The sequence below is a fragment of the Magnolia sinica genome, chromosome 10 (genome assembly GCF_029962835.1).
Source record: "Magnolia sinica isolate HGM2019 chromosome 10, MsV1, whole genome shotgun sequence".
Taxonomy (NCBI): domain Eukaryota; kingdom Viridiplantae; phylum Streptophyta; class Magnoliopsida; order Magnoliales; family Magnoliaceae; genus Magnolia; species Magnolia sinica.
The window spans coordinates 71,995,870-72,004,158 of record NC_080582.1 but is presented as its reverse complement, the minus strand read 5'-3'; positions in this window follow the sequence as shown (position 1 = coordinate 72,004,158).

Here is an 8,289-nt window from a genome sequence, read left to right as displayed (position 1 = left end):
TGTTGAGGATTCTGTCCGTTTTCTTAAATGATTTTAGCTTTTTATTTTTATACCAGAGGAAAGCTTTTATACTCTGTCAGAGTGTGATTGATGATACGCATGCAGTGAGAAGTTGTACACGTGGCATGGAATTGATTAAAACTCAATTGGCAAAAATATGTGCCCCAGTTTAGATGTTTCATACACCAAATTTTATTATATAAATATATCGGATTGGTGAAGATTTTTTGTATTGTTGTAGTGAAAAATATCCTACGGTCATGATTTAACAAAAAGGTGACCATAAAATTACATGTTAGAATCGTTCAACGAATCTGATCTTGTGGTTATTACTACTTGAAGTTATAAAAAAATTTAGACGGTTTTTATTTTGTATTAATACACTATTTCTGTGTAATTTATTATGCCTGTGTATCAAGCATGATACGCTGCCAGTGTATCAAATAGAAATTCCATGAGTCGTTTGCCAGAAAAGGATTTTTTTGGGACAAACAAGATTCTGTCCTAAGGAATGAGTGAGAAGATAAAGAAGAAAATTCTGTACTCTGCGAGACTATAAAAATTCATACTCATTCACTTGAGTTTTTACCATGAATCCAATCAAATCAATCCATCTGATTCATGAGAGAGATTCTTTATACTCTATAGACTGTTATTAGGCATTGTATGGACAGTTCAAATCTAAGTATTCAACGGTCTTTGATTAATGAACGCATGTCCATTAAGTAAACGTTATTATCTTCCTAGACTATCTGAAGTGGATTCCAAGATTTGGGTGATTTTCTCTGACTTATTTGACTGACACGTGTATAGTTTCTCGAAGCACGCTTACGGAAAATCAACTTCGGCCAGAGTATCAAACAACTCGACCGAGTAGATATGATGTTTGTTCGGCGAGGTTGACGCTTTAGCCGTCGCGGTTAGGTTCTATTCGAGAAATGATATAGTTATTCGCGCGAGTGGAGATTTAAGAGCCATTCGCAGGACACGTGCGATCTTAGAGCTTCCGTGGGAGGATGTAACGTGGGGCCGCTTTCATATTGGCTCAAAAATCAGATGGGCCACACAAGTACGACCAAAGTGAACGGTTAAAGAAGGAAAAAAAAAGGAAGACCAATGGTTGGATTCGACGTAGATTTTTGGCATGGTCACCTGATGAACGTCCTGAGTCTGTCACACGTGTGATAAGTTGATATAAGTGCTACCAGTGCCTTTCCTCGTTACCAATCACCTCAGCATTTTTCTCTTCGGATCCCCGTTGCACTGGACGCGACTTAGCTGCGACAATGGATCCAGTGATGTGGGTGGGACCCTGACCATGGGCCACCTTGATGCATGCGTTGTTTATCTACGCCGTCCATCCGTTTTGCCAACTCATTTTAGTGTATGAGCCCAAAAAATAAGAAGATACATATGTCAGGTGTACCACACCGCAGGAAACAGTGGTCATTGAATGCCCACCGTTAAAAACCTCTTAGGTTCCATCGTTATTATTATTATTATTGTTATTATTTTTTTCTGTCGTCTAACCTGTTGATCAACAAGGTCACACCGACATGGATGGAGGAAAAAACACAAACATCAGCTTGATCCAAAACTTTTGTGGTCACCACTGTTTCTTGTGGTGTGGTCCACCTGAGATTTGGATCTGCTTAGTTTTATTAGCCCATCCTATAAAATGACGTGGAAAAATGGATAGAAGGTGCAGATATATAACGCATATATTGAGGTGGGCCCCATGACCATGGCCCCACCTGCATGGCCGGATCCGGGGTCACAGCTATGTCGCATCCTAATACACCTGAGGTCTATTAGGGGTGTACACGAACCGAGCTAGCTCAGTTAACCTGCTCGACTCCACTCGAAAAAGCTTGATTCGACTCGGTTCGAAGTTGAGTTTGAGCTCAGTCGAGCTGATTTTTTAAGCTTGAAAATGAGTTCGAGCCGAGTTCGAGCTAGCCCCATCTCGACTTGACTCGGATCGAGCCCAGCTTGAATCGAACTCAGATCGAACTAGTTCGGTGACTCATTTACTTTGATATTAATGTTGATTACAAAGTGTTTGATGAAATGACTCAATGAAGTATGGCTGGTGGCAAAGAAGATATGTATATGAAACAAATACTCTTTTTTTGGATTTTTATGTTGCTTGGAAGGTATTTGATAAAGTACTTGAACAACCTTATTGTTGTTTTATAGACAATGGGATTTTGAAGGTGTAGTTCAAGTGTTTGTGGAAATGCTGCACAGAAAAACTCGGCTCGATCTTAGCTCAAACTCGGCCTAAACTGGCCAATCAGGCTCGAGGACCGAGCCGAGCCGAGTTCGAGCTGAGGTTAGCTAGTGGCCGAGCCGAGTTGAGCTGAGGCCAGCTCGACTCGGTTCGGCTTGATGTACACCCCTAAGGGCTATCAACGGGCTAGGCTTAGGTATGTCTGGGCCTAGATTTTGAACTATTTTGGTCCGAGCCAAACCCATTGACAACCTTATCTGTTATGAGAGCGGATTACCCTAACCATGTGGGATTCACCTTGACCTAGTTTTTATATATCCATAAGGTTCATTTGTTTTTTCATCTCAGTTTAGAATGAGATCCCAGAACTTAAAAAGATACATATCTTAAGTGGTCCAAACACTGCTAGAAATAGTGATGAATGACCATTATTATGGGCCAAAAAAGTTTTGAATTAAGGTGATCTTTGTATTTTCATTTAATCCATGTCTTATTGACATTATCAATAGGTTGGATGGCAAATAAACATTATTAAAACCTTACGATGGGCCCTTTGAAAATTTTAATGGTAAAGCATTGAATCACCATTATTTCCTATTGTGGTCCATGTGAGATTTGGATCTGCTTGATTTTCTGAACCGCATCCTAAAATGGGATGAAGAAACGGATGGACGACATGGATATACAACACATCATCAAGGTGGGCCCCATGGTAAGGGTGTAACACCCACCAAGGTGTTATCTGGTTAACACCTAATCCGCTTCATTGAGGTGGGAGCAATTGCCTATGACCCTAGGGTCCAGAGAGATGTTCATGACAAATTCACTCAGTCCATCTATTTTGAAAGACCACACTAGGACATGATTCTAATTAGATACAAAACTCAGGTGGGCCACACCAACAAAACAGTGGGAATAACAATTTCCATGTCTATCATTGAAATCTTCGTGGAGCTGACTATTATGTTTATATTGATGATACTTGCTTCATCTTAATTAGTTTATTATTTCGCTACCAACCTTGTCTTGTATCTATTTTATTTCTTTTTAAAAATTCACTTGCACTCCATCACTTTTCAGTCGATGAGAAGCTTTACCAGCTCCCACGTCTCATTTTTGTACATAGAGTTTATCTCCTTATACATTGCTACTTTTCACTTTTCGACATCGACATCATCAAGGGCCTTTTGAAAAGTAGACAAACTCCCTCATCCATAATAGGGCATACGCAACATTCTAATCATCCCTGTACCTCGCTTGTAAGCTACTATCTCTTGTAAATTTTGTTTTCATAGTGCATTACTCGTTGCTTTGTGCCGTGGTTTTTTTCCGCAAGGATTTTTTCATGTAAAATTTGGATTGTTCTTGTTTGAGCTTGATTATGCGATTGCATGTACTTTACTTGATTTGTCTCTATGTGCTTACACAGTTCCCCAACAAGTGGTATTAGAGCTAACGTTAGAAAGCATATCAAATCTGAAAGCAAGGTATCAATGACATCTAATATGAAGTTCAATGTAGAAAAATATTCTAATAAAAATAAAATTGAACTATAGAACGTTAAGATGAACGATACGAAACTTTCCTTGGAAAGCGATTAAAAACTATGTTAGAAGGAGAATGGAACAAGTCAACGAATAAAGCTACTATATCTATCTAGTTGTGTCTAACAAAAGAATCCTCTAAACAAAAGAATCCTCTATAATGTTATGAGAGAGAAGACTGCAACAGATACATGGGCAAAGTTAGAGAGCATTTATGCAAAGAAGTCTCTTGAAAATCATTTGTATCTGAAGCTACAGTTGTTCAATCCGAAGATGAAGAAGGAGGCTGACGTTGAGGCATACATCAGTAACTTCAATAGGCTTGTTTACAAGCTATTGAATATGGAGGAAACGATGAAATATGAAGATCAGTCATGTATATTGTTGAACTCTCTTCTAGTATCGTATGAGTTGTTTAAAGACTCTTTGTGCACTGATAATGTCACGCTCCAAACTCGGAAATCGGGCTCACAACATTCTCGATTACCGAATCCAGTGCCGACAGCCTCCGTAGTACCCCGTTCTCAGCTCCCAGCACCTATACACCAGATTTTGATCCTAGGATCCTATAAGGAGGATTTTCAACATGAATATGTTTCATATGAAGCATAACCACAAGTGTACCCAAATCACAAGAACAAAATCATCACTGGATATTCACTAATATAAATATTTGAGTACAATGTTAAAAGGGAAATACATGCATATAATAAAATCTTCATAAAGCTCGGCTGCACGCTCCTACTCCTGCTCAGCTACGACTGCATCTTAACGTCACCTGCATGCATTTATCGTGCATGAGCTTTATAAAAAGCTTAGGGGGTGGTGTCAGTGTGTGAGCAGTATATGCGTGCTCAGAATGTAATATCAGAGTAAATAGAAATACTAGTAAGTCTATAAAATATCATCAACCTCATCCAGGATATGCGATGAAAAGACATAACAAGACAATGTCATAAACTGAGAGAGCAATGTAGGTCGGTTATGCAATGCGGAGACATAATGAGCCAAATATCAAATACCGAGGATGCAATACAATATACAATTCGGAAGAGCTACGAATACCATCAGCCTCATCTGGGTCATATAGATGGAGAAACATACCAACCCAAAATGCCATATGTCGCGGATGGAATGGAATATATGGTACGAATGAAATGATTAAGTTAGAGCGTGAAGTCGGGATGATAGTACGTAGTATCGCAAGCTATGGGGTCCATCACAAGGGACTTCTATCCAAACCAGTCCCATACCTAAACTTGGATAGTCAGACTCAATGTGGTAGACTCCTGATCTCAGGTTAGTCACGCGGTCCAACCGAAATCCTGGCCATTGCGAAGGTACACATAACAATTAGTTGCGCACCACTAGCCCGAGTGAATGATGAATGAATGAATATAATGCTGAGTATGCAACTTCTGCTCCACAAATCAGTACTGTACATCTCTAGGATCATCATCGGGGTTTAATATACTCTACGCCAACTGCCGCCCCATCAAGCGCACAACTGGGTAAGTGGAAGAGACCTTACTATCCGCTGCCAATATCGGGCCTGACTTGTCAATAGCGGACCCATTCCTCAAGCTGGTTAAACTCAGCCTAGCATTGCTTACTTCCTCAGGCGGGTAAGGCCACACTCCCTCGCAACCAACCACGACACAGTGGGAGAAGCGACCTACTGGTATATGGCCCTCATGCGCTCATATATATCCACTCGGTCTCGACGTTGGGGCATCCTCTAGTACCAAGAGGGTTTAGGAATTTTCACCTAGGGCCATATATGGCAGCCCAATGCTAATAACATATTTTTGGTGTCCCATCTGACCATCTACGATATGCCTATGGAGGCTATGACTCCGATGTCGCTAAGGCATATAGTAATCATAACACACAATGCAAGATGCATGAGTCATACAATCCAGACATTCATCAATCCTGCGCATACCATGCGCTCATGTGAGATAACCTCCACCTATCAGAGTCTCATAACAACCTGTTCAATGACATATGCAATGGTCAAGCACATCTCATAATAAACATGCAAATGATGCTTATGGGCATGTATGATGATACTATGCTGTCACATACTCATAATCGGTATTGATAATCGGCACTAATAATCAGCCTTGACAATCGGAATCGGCCTCAATCGAAATCGGAATCAACCTTGACAATTGGCCTTAACAATCAGAATCGGCCTCGATAATTGGCCTCAACAATCGGAATAGGAATCGACCTCGACAATCAAAATCGGCCTTAGCAATCGGAATCGGAATCGGAATCGGCCTCGACAATCGGAATCGGCCTTGACAATCGGAATCAAAATCGGCCTCGACAATCAAAATCGAAATTGGCCTCAACAACTGGCTACGACAATCGGAATCGGCCTCGACAATCGGCCTCGATAATCGGAATCATCCTCGACAATCGGACTCGGCCTCGACAATCAGAATCGACCTCGATAATCAATCTCAGCCTCAACAATCGAATCGACCTCGACAATCAGAATCGGCCTTGATAATTGGAATCGGCCTCGACAATCGAAATCGGCCTTGACAATCGGAATCGTCCTTGACAATCGGCCTCGATAATTGGAATCGGCCTAACAAAGGACTTAAGGGCCTATTTGGTTTTCCTGAATAACAGTATTTGGAAGTAAAGTAAGTAATGATTGGTATTTTATTTGTATTTCTAATGATTGCTGATATTACAGTTGACTACAGTCACATGTTTGTTTTCTACAATCTTCTAGGTGGACCTTATACCAAATCAGCAATCTCGTGTTTGGTTTATAAGTGTATTACGTGCATCACACCGACTGCAGTGTTATGGTGTCCATCACCTCATTTTCGGATTTCACTGCATTGGCTGTTTGATTTTGTTTGTTTCCATTGCATGTCTGATACAGAAGAGTGGACTGACGGTCTCTGGTTAATTTGTTGTGGGCCCCACCTTTGGTACATGTTCCTCCCTGTCTTAGTATATGAGCTCCACTTTTTGCACATGTTTCTATAACGTTGTGCGTCAGTGCGTCTATAGCACAGCGTTTTCATTCATCCACGCCGTTCATCTTCGGGCCCCAGTTTCTGACGGTGTTATAAGGCACAACTATTTGAAGTTGTCGTATTCAAGCAGTTCATTTGTGGTCCCCACTTCCTATAGTTGTTTTATCCACCCCGTTCAACTGTGGGCTCCACTGGCCAAAAATATCACTGCTGCTTTGAAAATAGCATAGGGGTACCTGATTACTCTGCAATATTATCTATTGGAACAAAACAAACAGATGGGTTGTAAACATATACTGAAATCCAAAACTATATGAACAAAAAATTCCAACCCAAACAACGATTATCAACATCCATAATACTGTCCATCAAAAAAGGTAAACAGAAAGTTGTCCAAAACATCCCCACTAATGTCCATACAAACAAAACTATATATCACTACTTCAGCTTTGATATAAGCTGAATGACAGTAACCATTACCAAGATTCCAAAGATGAATCTTAGCAGTGCCCCACAGTCTCCAACGTCTGGGGCACCTCCTTGTCTGTTTGTGCCAAATTCATATGGGGCACAAGAGGTCATTGCCGAGGTCCGTCCATACGTACGACTCAGGCAGATGGCACTGCGGTTCTCTCTAAGCTGCGACCTAACACTCTCATGGTCATTGACAATCTCATCCCATGGGACAGCTGGAAGCCCCATTTTCTCAGACCATTCAAACCATTCAAGAAATACCTTTATTGCAGAGTTGTATCCACAGAAACGTGCCTGTGAAAATCCCTCCACTTGCACCCGACACTCCTCCCAGTCATAATATATTCCAGGGCGTCGGCCGTTGAAGACAACATAAGCCTTTTTTGCCATCTGCACATTGTCAAATAATATAACAATATCTGAGTGGAATATACCAAAAAATAGTTGATCAATTTCTAATATCATTACTTGTTCAGAAACCGGAAGAAATAACGTAAAATATTATTGTAACAATCATTATATTACAAGGTATTGAAGTATTTCATCTCACACACCTGAACCGGCCTTATGAAGATCACTGACAGAGTAAACCAAAAATAAAAACATGTGATGCAGTGTATAAGAAAAACGTCCAAACAAACTATAGTCTGCAAGTTCAAAAAATGTAAACAGTCGTGAAAATATCATACAGTTGACAGGTTGTCCAACACTGCCAATCATGTAGTAGCAAGCACAACCAACAGATACTGTTCTATATAGGCATATCCATATCCACTGCCTGTTCTAAACAAGCACATTCATCCACATATTGTCACCAACAATTACAAAAAAATAATAATTTGTCCTAACAGAAAATGTCTAAAAAAAACATCCATCCAAAATATCAAAGTCTATATACGTCCGACTGTGCTCAGTCGAAGGACTGGTCCGGTGCAAGTAGCATCAATACAAAGTCCAACCTCCTGTGTTCGGGGAGTGAAAGGAATGAGGCAGACTGTTGCTCATCTTTCGATAGAATCATTGTAGCACGAAG